General features: G+C 45.2%; 1 long non-coding RNA gene across 2 annotated transcripts in view; it reads left to right on the top strand.

Moving 5' to 3' along the window:
- Nucleotides 1-3,104: 3,104 nt before the first annotated feature.
- LOC109552247 (uncharacterized) overlaps nucleotides 3,105-10,925 on the top strand; it is a 185,480-nt gene continuing 177,659 nt past the window's right edge. For both annotated transcript variants that reach the window (XR_002179045.3, XR_002179044.3), the window contains exon 1: nucleotides 3,105-3,460. This is a non-coding gene — a long non-coding RNA (uncharacterized lncRNA). The remainder of the gene's footprint in view (nucleotides 3,461-10,925) is intronic.

The raw sequence follows: 10,925 nt of genomic DNA, 5'->3' as shown, positions 1-10,925 counted from the left end.
GAGCTCTGCCTTGTTCTCATTTCCCTTTTTTTTTTTTTTAACAGCTTGTTCTTGTTTCATGGGTGCATATACTCTTTTATCTCTCTGAGAATTTTCATGAAAAAAAAACAAACGGGTTTTCTTTTCCATTAATAGCCTTTGTTTTTGCTGTCTGCTCTACCATCTCTTTAACATTAGAATCTTTCTTCTAACAAGAAGTAATTCTTGGTATCTGCCAAGTGGGGCAAAAAAAAAAAAAAAAAAGCTAATTGGAAGTTGTGCGTGTGTGGATGGGGTTTGTCAGCTATGGGCTTGGATCTGATCAGGAGCCTGTCATGTCAGTATCTTTTCTCTCTTCTCTTTGGCGGGCCAAATTCACCAGAGAAGAATTCTGCAATCTCCTCTCTGGAAGACATATGTCAGGCTTCCAGCCTGCTGGAGAGGGCTTGGGCAGTATTTAAATTTTCATTTAATCCTCTTGTTTTTAATGCACGTAGCCTCTCCGGGAAATAAAGCCTCCAGTGTTTTGCTGGGGTGGAGGACGGTCACCCAGCTGTAATGACTTGGAGAGGACATTGAATTGCTTCTTCAGTAGCCTTCCCACTACAGCTCTGTGTTCTGTGGTTTTCCAGTTCTGCAGTGCAAATTAGGATTCTTTTCAAGTGTTCATTATCATCAGCTTAGGAGTCTGCTTTCTTGGGTCTTCTGTCAGTTACCACTAGACTTTTTTTTTTTTTAAACAAGAAGAGAGCAATTGTTCATGTTGCACTTTTCACTTTACTCATCAAGAACATCTCTCCAAGTCAATAAATATTCTTGAAACTATGTTAATAGTTGCCTTGTATTCCTTCATATAAATGTACCATCATTTATTTAACCCACTTTCTACTGCTGGATAAATTTGGGTTCTTTCCAAATTCTTTCTATTATAAGCAACTGTGTGTTGAACATTTTTGTTGCAAATGTTCTGTTTATGCCTTTAATTATTTCCTCAAATTCAATTCAGTGCTACTTCTGTCTGCACCGTCAATACTTTTGACCGCTCATTAGTCCCATGAGATGCTTTGTGAAATAGGTTCTGCAAACAAATACGTTTGGGACTGCTGAGATTCTGTGTGGGTCTCGGTAGTTTAAAAAGCTCCATAGGTGCCTTTGTTGTGCAGTTCAGTTTGGAAACCATCTTGATCACAGACTCTGCTTCTGTTTCACCCAAGAAAAGCTGTGCTGTTTGAGGCCTGAGTGAAGCAGTATTAGAAAAATTGGCAGGTGTCCTAGTCCCTTCGGGCTGCTATAATAGAACTCCATAGACTGGGTGGCTTACAAACAACAGAAATTTATTTCTCACAGTTCTGGGGACTGGGAGTCCAAGATTAAGGCACAGGCAGATTTGGTGTCTTGCGAGAACCCACTTCCTGGCTCATAGGCACCATCTACTAGCTGCGTCCTCACATAGAGGGACGGGGGCAGAAGCTTTCTGGGGCCTCTTTTACAACGACACCAATCCCGCTGGCCTCTGTTTTCATGACCTATCATCTCCCAGAGGTCCTACCTCCAAATACCACCACACTGGGGATTAGGTCTCAACAAATGAATCTGGCAGGCAGTGCAGGGGGAGCGGGTAGGGGACATAAAACATTCAGCCTCCTGTAGCGTGGCAGGAATATGTGTGGCTCAGAATGACAAACAGGGGCTTCCCTGGTGGCGCAGTGGTTAAGAATCTGCCTGCCAATGCACGGGACATGGGTTCAAGCCCTGGTCCAGGAAGATCCCACATGCCGTGGAGCAACTAAGCCTGTGCGCCACAACTACTGAGCCTGTGCTCTAGAGCCTACGAGCCACAACTACTGAGCCCCAGTGCCACAACTACTGAGCCCATGCACCACAACTACTGAAGCCTGCGTGCCTAGAGCCTGTGCTCCACAACAAGAGAAGCCACCGCAATGAGAAGCCCGCGCACCACAACGATGAGTAGCCCCCACTGGCCGCAACTAAAAGAAAGACGGTGTGCAACGACGAGGACCCAACGCAGCTAAAAATAAATTAAAAAAAAAAGACAAACAGCCCAAACAGCCCTTTGTGCCTTAGCACAAGGCACAAAGTATAGCCCACCTGCCTACCCTCAGGATGTGCTCAGAGCTCTATACAGCGGGAAGTAATGCTTTTGGCATAATTTCGTTTAAAAAAGTTCATGAAATAAGGCACAGTTTGTTTGGAAGTCAAACTTTATAGTCTACATTTGGAAAAAAAAAAAACAGAAAAAAAGAATGTTTAATACCGTTGAGAATTTTGAGAGAGGGCTCCAGATAGAAAAACAAGCACCATTTCAGCAATGTCAAACAAAGGGCCAAGTCTAGTAATTCTCAAATTATAGTGAGCAGACACTTCACAAGGCAAGCTTGTTAAAAATGCAGATTTCTAGGCTCATCGCTCGTAATCTAACTCGTCATCTATAGTGTAGGCCCTAAATCCGGAACCTACAACAGGGATTCCCCCAGGAATCTGCTGTAGGTGGTTCGGGGACCAAAATTTGAGAAACTGGCATCGGCAGTATTTTGCCAGAAATCACTAGGGTTGCTTGAATCTGGAAACTTCTCTGGAGTTTCCTTGTTAGTTGTCACAGGATCTTGGGGTTAAGGCTGAGAACACTTTTTCCCATCAAACAGGGCACCAAGCCCAGAAGATGTGCTGGAGTGACCCACTTTGGAGTGGTTTTTACGGAGCCCAATGTGTCAGGCAAACGTTTGCAATGGAAGGGCTTTCTAACCTTGTCTGGCTGGCTATTTCCTGGGCTCACCTAAAATTCATGCAACCCCCTCAGAAAACAAGGCTGTCAGGCTGAAAGGCTATACAGACCCTGGCAAAGGACTTCAAAATTTTAAACAGCAATTAGAGAAAATGAGAAAACTGGTCGGCTTGATGTTTGGTCCAAGGAATAGGAAATGGCTACTCAAAATTCGGAAGCACATTTTTGGGGTCTTTTTGTTCCTCTCTGCACCTTAACTTTTTGTGCCCTAACGTGCTCCTCTTTCATCTGAGGCCTGTCTCCTACTCTAGAGTGTGATCAAAGCGCCAGCACTCCAATCTTTGACCCTAATAAGTAGCCAACGCCCTCACAGACGCTGGGCCGGATTTGGCGTTCGGGCTGCGGCGTGAGGCTTTCAAGCGCTCGCACGAATTTTACTGCGAGCTCGAAAAGGGGGCGCCGCCTTCGCGGCCCAACTGTCCTCCCCATCCCCAACTGTTGCCCCTTCCGGCCACCGGCTGCAGCCTTGCTCGGCTCCTAGGCTCTCGGGTCAACGGTCGCGGGCAGAGAAGCCCACGGAGACCTCGCGTAGAGCAGCCCCGCGTCCCCGGAAGCTCAGGCTCTCGGGCGCCGGGCTGCGGCGTTCTGGGAGTTCGCTCTGAGCGCTCCGCGGCCCGGCCCACCGCATCACTCACGACCGGTCCCCGCCGGGCCGCCCCGGTCCCTGGAAGACAGAGGGTAAGCACTGCGCATCCCGTGGACGTTCTGGAAGCCGGCGCGGGGCCGCGGGCGAGCCCCGGGAGGGAGTCGGGGTCTCCGGCGGCTCCTCCGCGCGCCCCGGGCGCAGGCCGCCGTCTGGCCCGAGCCCGCCCCGTATCAAATTCAGATACGCGGCGGCTGTACGGCTTCCCTCCGCTCCTCCCCGCCCTACAGAGCGCGGTGGACCTGGGGGCCTTTCATTGCGCGCGGACAACGCTCCTGCATGGCACTGGGCGGAAAAGTCCCTGGGCACCGGCTGTGTACCCCCAGCCCAACCTCACTTTCTGCCCTTGTACACATTGCCCTCGCCCAGCCAGGCCGCGTGCCCGTCTCGACAAGTTCACCCCCGCTCGCCAGCCAGAACCAGCTGCCTGCTTTCTCTTTGCTCAGCTCATGAATCCCCTCTAGAAAACAGACCGGAAGGGGGAGCTTTGGGCCTAGAGAAGGCTTTTCTGTCCCAAAAGGCCCGCCTCCCGCGCACCTGGTTTTAATCAGAGCCTAGGGAGAAATACGGCCAGGGACCTGAAGAATCCCCAAGAAACTCTGTCTAGAGAGAGAAAGAAGGGCGCACACGGATTGTACTTGAGCAGGCGCAGTCACTGTACAAGGTTGTAAAGACCTCGTGCACTTTTCAACTTTCTTTGGCTTGGAGAGGATGTAGATGGTAGTGATGTTAGAAATGGGATATAAACAGCAGTTAAAAACACATCTATTAACATCAGAGGACAAGGAGATTGCACAGTTGTGCACGTGTATTCTTTTCTACCCAGTTTTAGTAACAGAAAAGGAATATTGAAGACAACCTTGCCCCTGTTCCATATTCCCCACCGCCTAGTCCATGTGCACACAGATGTTTACATAGTTGCATTTTCAGAGGTACACGGCATTCTTATTTCAAATTCTGGAACAAGGGAGGTGAATTACCTCCTAACAGAAGGGAAATCTTCTTTAGTTCTGAGCAAAAGATCTCTCAGTAGTGAGCTGGAAGTTACAGATTGTATCATGCTTTCAACCTATGTTATAAAAGTTGAAAGGATAAAGGACATGAAAGGCTTTTTTAAAAGACCCCAGTGAGACATATATATTCACACACATTTTCTTTGCTCTTCAGTTAAAGCCAAGAACAAATTTTCCAATATAGCACTTTGATCTTTGCACCCTTAAGAACTCAACTCTACCTTGTACTAGAATTTTGAGAACATTAATTTTTCAGCAAACATTTCTTAAACCCCTAATCAGCGTTAAACCAGAGAACTCATGGTTGTACTGATGTCCCCTCTGCTTGGAATGATTATCTCTTGCCTTTGCTTCCCTTGCTCGGCCTAACTCAGATCTCTGCTCCAATATGCGTTTCCCTGCCCACCGTCATGCACCAAAGATACTTTATTTCTTCAAGGCACTTACCACGATCTGAAATTATTAATTTGATTATTGCCTAGCTCCACCGCAGTCATTTGGGGACCTGGCTGTTTTATTTGCTGTTAATGTCCTAGAACCATACACTGGCCAGCTCCCGGGGTCTACCAGGGCTCGTATTGAGTAAATATTAAAAACAAAAAACAAAAAAAAACTTTGCAGTTTAGAGTGTAGCCTTGGGAGCATTTGCTAAGTGATTGTGACCCTCAAGGAAACGTCTCCTGCCCCCCCACCCCCCCTTTTTCTCTGGGTAGCTTGGGTGCAGCTGCTGTGTGACCCACTGGCCCTTCTAAGGACCCACGCATGGTGACCCACCAGCCCCAGGAAGTAGGCCCTGGAGGCAGCTCAGGCAGTTTTTTTTGGGTCCAGATCTTGGACTAGAGAGCGAGTGGGATTCTCCCCCAGAGGCCTGGGACTGCTGGCCACACAAACCCCCTGACCCTTTAGCACTTCCTAGTGCTTGGCTGCATGCATAGGGCTCCAAAGTTCATGGTGGGAGCTGCTTATGAAAGATGCGCTGTTATTGTTGGACTCCCAGCACAGGGAATAATTAGGGGAGTGACATGCGCTAAAGTCGAGGTCTTTCCTTGTGGGCTGGGTCATTCACGAAGCCACGACTGGCCTGTTGCTGGCAAAGGCTCTGGATTCCTACGTGGTTCACTTCTTGGAGGAAGCCTGGGTGAGGAAGACGCTGGGGGTGGGGGCAGAAAAGTTTGGAATCTTCCGTGGTTCCTCGGGGATTGGTTGTGGTTGAGAACCACCTTGGGCAACACTGAGGTAGAGCGTCTGGGTCCACTTGCCTTTCCTCAAGGCCACTCTGGGCTCCCGGGGCCTTACAGGCTGCCCTGCACGTCCTGGGGGCTGAGTTAGCGACCGCAGCAGGGGGAGGAACCCCGAGGTTCTGGAAAATGCCAGTTGCCAGCAAGGAAGAAGCTTTTCCTTAAGCTCTGCAGTGCCCGGCATGGTGTTTGGCACATGGTGTGTGTTTAATAAATGTTCATTCAAGTATGAAGCGTGAGAGGGCGCTTCGAACTGTGTTTCAAGCCTGGCTGTGTCGGTGGACAGGGACTCTCGAGGCATCCCCATGGCCCACACTCCTCACTGTAAGATGCGAAGAATGTTATCCACTTCATGGGGTGCTTTTGAGGCTTAGATGGAGTAAATACTAGAAAGTAGTATACTCAGAGCTTGGCACGTACTAATAGAGGAGGTGCTAACACATTTTAAAAAAGTACAATATGGGAAAGGTAGCAGTTACCTCGTAGGAGAGAAACGGGAATGGAGTCAGGAAGGGGCACACTGGGGACTTCAAAAGTAACCATCGTTTTTTCTTTCTTAAACTGGGTGGGTTTTGTGATGTTGCTATTCTTTATACTTTATGTCTTATAAATGTTTTAGTAACTGCTCCATAGATGATAAAACATTAAGACTGCACACTCTGATGTCTCCTATTTATGTGACCTGTCTTCTTCTTGCACAAGCTTATGAGAGAGGAATTATTATTATTTCCAGTTTACAGATGTGGGAACTTAGGCTAAATAACTTGCTTAAGTTATACACAGGTAAATAAGAGATCCCGGATTTAAATCAGTCTGTGTTCTTGACTGCTCTGTGTGGCTTTCTTATGTGTTGCTGATATAGCAGGTTGTATCTACGCTTTAGAAATAACGAAATTCATTACCCTACCAATGGTCCACTGACATAAAATTGCACATTATGACTTATCTGTGTGAATCAGTATATTCTCAACTGTGTGAAACCAAGACAAAATATAGAAATAAGCTTGATCCAGAAATGGCTGATTGCAAATCGCCACTTCTCACCCTCTACTTGAAATTTTATATTCATCAAAACTGCCTACTGTTCTCAGTAGTTCACTTAATAATGAGAAATGCTAAAATGCTATATATTTTAATTTAAAATAAATGCATATAAAATGGGATGCCACTTATATGTGTTTTATTTACTTTTTATCTAAAACACATATGAAATCTCTCTATAAAATATGTATTGGGATTCCATCTAAGATTTCAACAGAAGAAAGGTCCAGGATGCAAGAAAAAGAAAATTGACTATTGCTGGTTTAAGAATATAATTGAGGGGACTTCCCTGGTGGTCCAGTGGTTAAGATTTGGCCTTCCAATGCAAGGGGGTGTGGGTTCGATCCCTGGTCATGGAGCTAAGATCCCCCATGCCTCGCAGCCAAAAAACCAAAACATAAAACAGAAGCAATATTGTGACAAATTCAATAAAGACTTTAAAAATGGTCCACATCAAAAAAATCTTAAAAAAAAGAATATAATTGAGGTTTAAAAATTTGATAGTATGAAACAGCTAAATGTCATTCAACAGACATTTGTTAAATGTTATTTTTTGTATAAAGCATCGTGTTAGGCACTTAGGGAGAATACAGAGATGAATAGGATAGTTTGATATTCAAAGTTGTTTGTAGTCCTTCAATGTGTAACATGTTAATATACCATTGATTGTTTTGAGATGTGATGCTAATCAAAACTGATTGTATTACGAATTATGAGATTCCAACAATTGAAGTGTTTGGGAGAATGCAAAGCAAAGATCAATGATTTCACAGCAATTCCAGTATTTGAGCTGGACTTCGAAGTTGGATAAAGACAAGGGGAAAATGAGAAGGTTCACTGAGGAGAGCAAATGCGGGGGGGGGGGGGTGGGGGGTGGGGGGGTGCGGTTGTTAGGAAATCTTGAGGCCTGCAGATAGTTCAGTTGACTAGAACGTTAGGTGGGAGATGAGGCCAGGAGGGCAGGTTGGAGTGAGAACCACGAAGAACCTCACTTGCCAGACTGAGGGGTCTGGCTTTCCTGATCCAGTGGGCAGTGGGGAGCCACTGAAGATTCCTAAGCGTAGTTGTGACATGCTCAGCGCTTCAGCCTAGAAGCATTCTTCTGATGGTGGTTGTTGAGGGAAGAAAACAAGATGTGGAGACCAGTGAGGAGGTTTTGGGGATAGTCAAGAGGGACAATCATAAGGACTTCAACTAGCATGATGGCAGGGGACATAGAAAAAAAAGTTTTGATGGAAGAGGTATGGCTGGAGCTGAATTTATAGTTTGATGACTGATGGAATGTGTTGACAAAAGGAGAAATTAAAAAAGGCTCTAGGGCTTCTCTGGTGGCGCGGTGGTTGAGAGTCCGCCGGCCGATGCAGGGGACAGGGATTCGTGCCCCGGTCCGTGAAGATCCCACATGCCACGGAGCGGCTGGGCCCGTGAGCCGTGGCCGCTGAGCCTGCGCGTCCGGAGCCTGTGCTCCACAATGGGAGAGGCCACAGCAGTGAGAGGCCCACGTACCGCAGAAAAGACTCTGAAGATTTGAGACTGGATGCCATTGACAAAACAGAGAAGTCAAGAGGAGGAGCTAGGGATATTTTTAAATAATTAGTGCATGAGGATGTGAGAAAGCTGGAGTTGAAATTTCTATCCTGCAGGACTTCTCTGAGCCTTTAGAGAAAGTATCATACACCATTTCCCCAGCTGACCACAGAAAGCCCCTTTCCTCCTCCCCAAACATTTTTCAGAACGCTGTTTGGAAATGTATAGCAGACCAGTCCTGCAAGGAAAGAGCAAGCCGAGTACTTTGGACCTTTAACAACATCAGTACCACAGTACAGCCAGGACACACCTCATAGGACACCTCACACCCAGGACGCTGGGTTCTGGGACCCAGGTCAGTTAGTATTTGCCCCTCTCTTCAGGCTGCTGTTCTAGGTACCACTTCATCATGTCTTGGGTTTATAGCAAAGGGAAAGCGCAGTATCAACTTTGAATGGAAGATGAGTGAGAATTTCACACTCTTTCCTGAAGGGTTGGGAAATTTGGGGGAGATTTTGAATTTTCTTAGGAATCCTTTCTCTTCCTCCTGAAGGGCTAGAAGACATGGAAGCCCTGTTTCTATTATTGGTGCGCTGCTACTGTTCTTGTTTAGACATCATTTCCTTTAGAACAGGGTCCTTGGGTTTTGAAACCTCATGTATGTATTTAAAATCATCCAAATGGACTCATCTCTAGGTTTGCTGCAAGCTCTCCAAGTGACATTTAGGGACATGATTCCAGTTAAATCAAAGGCTCCCCTTACCACAGAGTCATCTCCATGATTTTTAAAAAACTATTTTAAACACAAATTTATTTTAACTATTTTAAAATGTATAATTCAGTGGCATTAAGTACATTCACACTGTTGTACAAACCATCACCATTATACATCTCCAGAACGTTTTCATCTTCCCAAAGTGAAACTCCATACCCACTCATTTCCCATTCCCAACCCCCAGCCCCTGGCAACCACCATTCTATTTTCTATGAATTTGATCTCAAGGGACATCATATAAGTGGAATCATACAGTATTTGTCCTTTTGTGTTTAGCTTATTTCACTTAGCAATCCATGTTGTAGCATGGGTCAGAATTTCCTTCCTTTTTAGATGGAATAGTACTCCATCGTATGTATATGCCACATTTGTTGATATCTGTAGACATTTGGGTTGCTTCCACCTACATGTGATCTTGATTAAGTTTTTTAAGTGGTCCCTGCACGGAGCTTCCTTCCGCACACGTTGGTGATGACTTTTGGGTTTGTTTTAATTATATTTGAGTTGATAATAGAAAATCACAAATCATCTCATTAAATCAAGATGTGAAATTGGATTCATTAAGCTTTAGAGAAGAAAATGCTTCTTAATCCCTATTTCAAGTGGATTTGGATAGCAGTTCTGGACTTGATTGGAGGGCTTGGTCCCAGGAGCTAACTAGTGATTCCTGGCAGGAGAAAATCCCTCTTGATTTGGGAAGGGACCAGGGCTAGCTCACTGATAGCAGTTCAGTGTTAGGGCCTGCTGTGCTTTCCTGCCTCTTGGCGTGGCCTCAAAACAGTTGGATAGAAAGGTGGAAAAGTCAGTAGGATGTTTGGAGATCCAGGCTCAGACACCATGGAGAAGAATTTGGGAGTTTCCCGGGGACATGCTGCTTTGGAGGATGCTGTTGGTACTTAGTTTTGAGTTGGGGAGAACGGATTAGAAGAGGACTTTGGTGGAATGGGGGGGATGTGGAAACTATGAGTCCAGAGATCAGCTCAGCTTCCCACACTATCCTTTTCTCCTTCCCAGAAGGCTTTTGTTCAGAGAAAACAAACTAATTTTGACCGAGCTATTAGGTTGGAATAATTTCAAGGAAATTTAATGAGGTTTCTTCCCCCTTTGCCAGCCTCACAGAGAACAACCAGCTTTATGATGTGAATCTATCGATTCTCAAATTATGCCCTGCGGTGCCTGGGGGTGCTGCAGTAAACTCACAGGGTGCTGTGAGATAGTTTAAATTTTTAAGGAAAGCAGAGCTGTACTCAACATCTGTGGGATGCTCAAGAACCACTAGCTCGAAGTGTTCGTGGTTTCACCATTAGATCATGCTACATTCCTTTAATGATGTCACATCTTCGCGGAGTTGGGTTTTCGGTGGCTGCTGTGATAAAATCGAGTATGGGGGTGGAATCAGTGTGGAGTAGAAAATGAGCGGAGCAGTGTCCCATCTGATTCCAAAGTTTAGGAAGTTGTACAGTGCCCAGTAGGTGTACACAGTACATGAATAAGTAATTGTGATCATTTAAGAATGAAATGAAAATTTTTTTTCACTTTATCTGTATTATTCTTTTAAATGGCTACTAAATTACTAGGACATAAATAGTAAGTTGTTTGGACTTAACTACTTAACAAGTGGAACTGGTAGGCATTTCTTTCATCCCAGGGGTACCATAAAAAATTACTGAGACACCACAGGCACCGTGTCCCAAGAGATTTTGAAAATCTTTGCTTCAGTCTATCAGAAAATTCTCAAGGTTGTGTATTTACTTTTAAATACATCAAATATGGGACTGGAGATGAGATGACAAGAGAAATAAACACTCTGCTTTGAGATTTTTCTGAATTAAATAGCTTTATTTTTCTATTATAAAATTATTATGTATTGATTATTTTAAAAATCCAGAAAGATACAAAATACAAA

Source organism: Tursiops truncatus, chromosome 8, assembly GCF_011762595.2.
Source record: "Tursiops truncatus isolate mTurTru1 chromosome 8, mTurTru1.mat.Y, whole genome shotgun sequence".
Taxonomy (NCBI): Eukaryota; Metazoa; Chordata; class Mammalia; order Artiodactyla; family Delphinidae; genus Tursiops; species Tursiops truncatus.
Note: the sequence above shows the minus strand (reverse complement) of the source record. Positions and strands in the feature narration are given on the sequence as shown.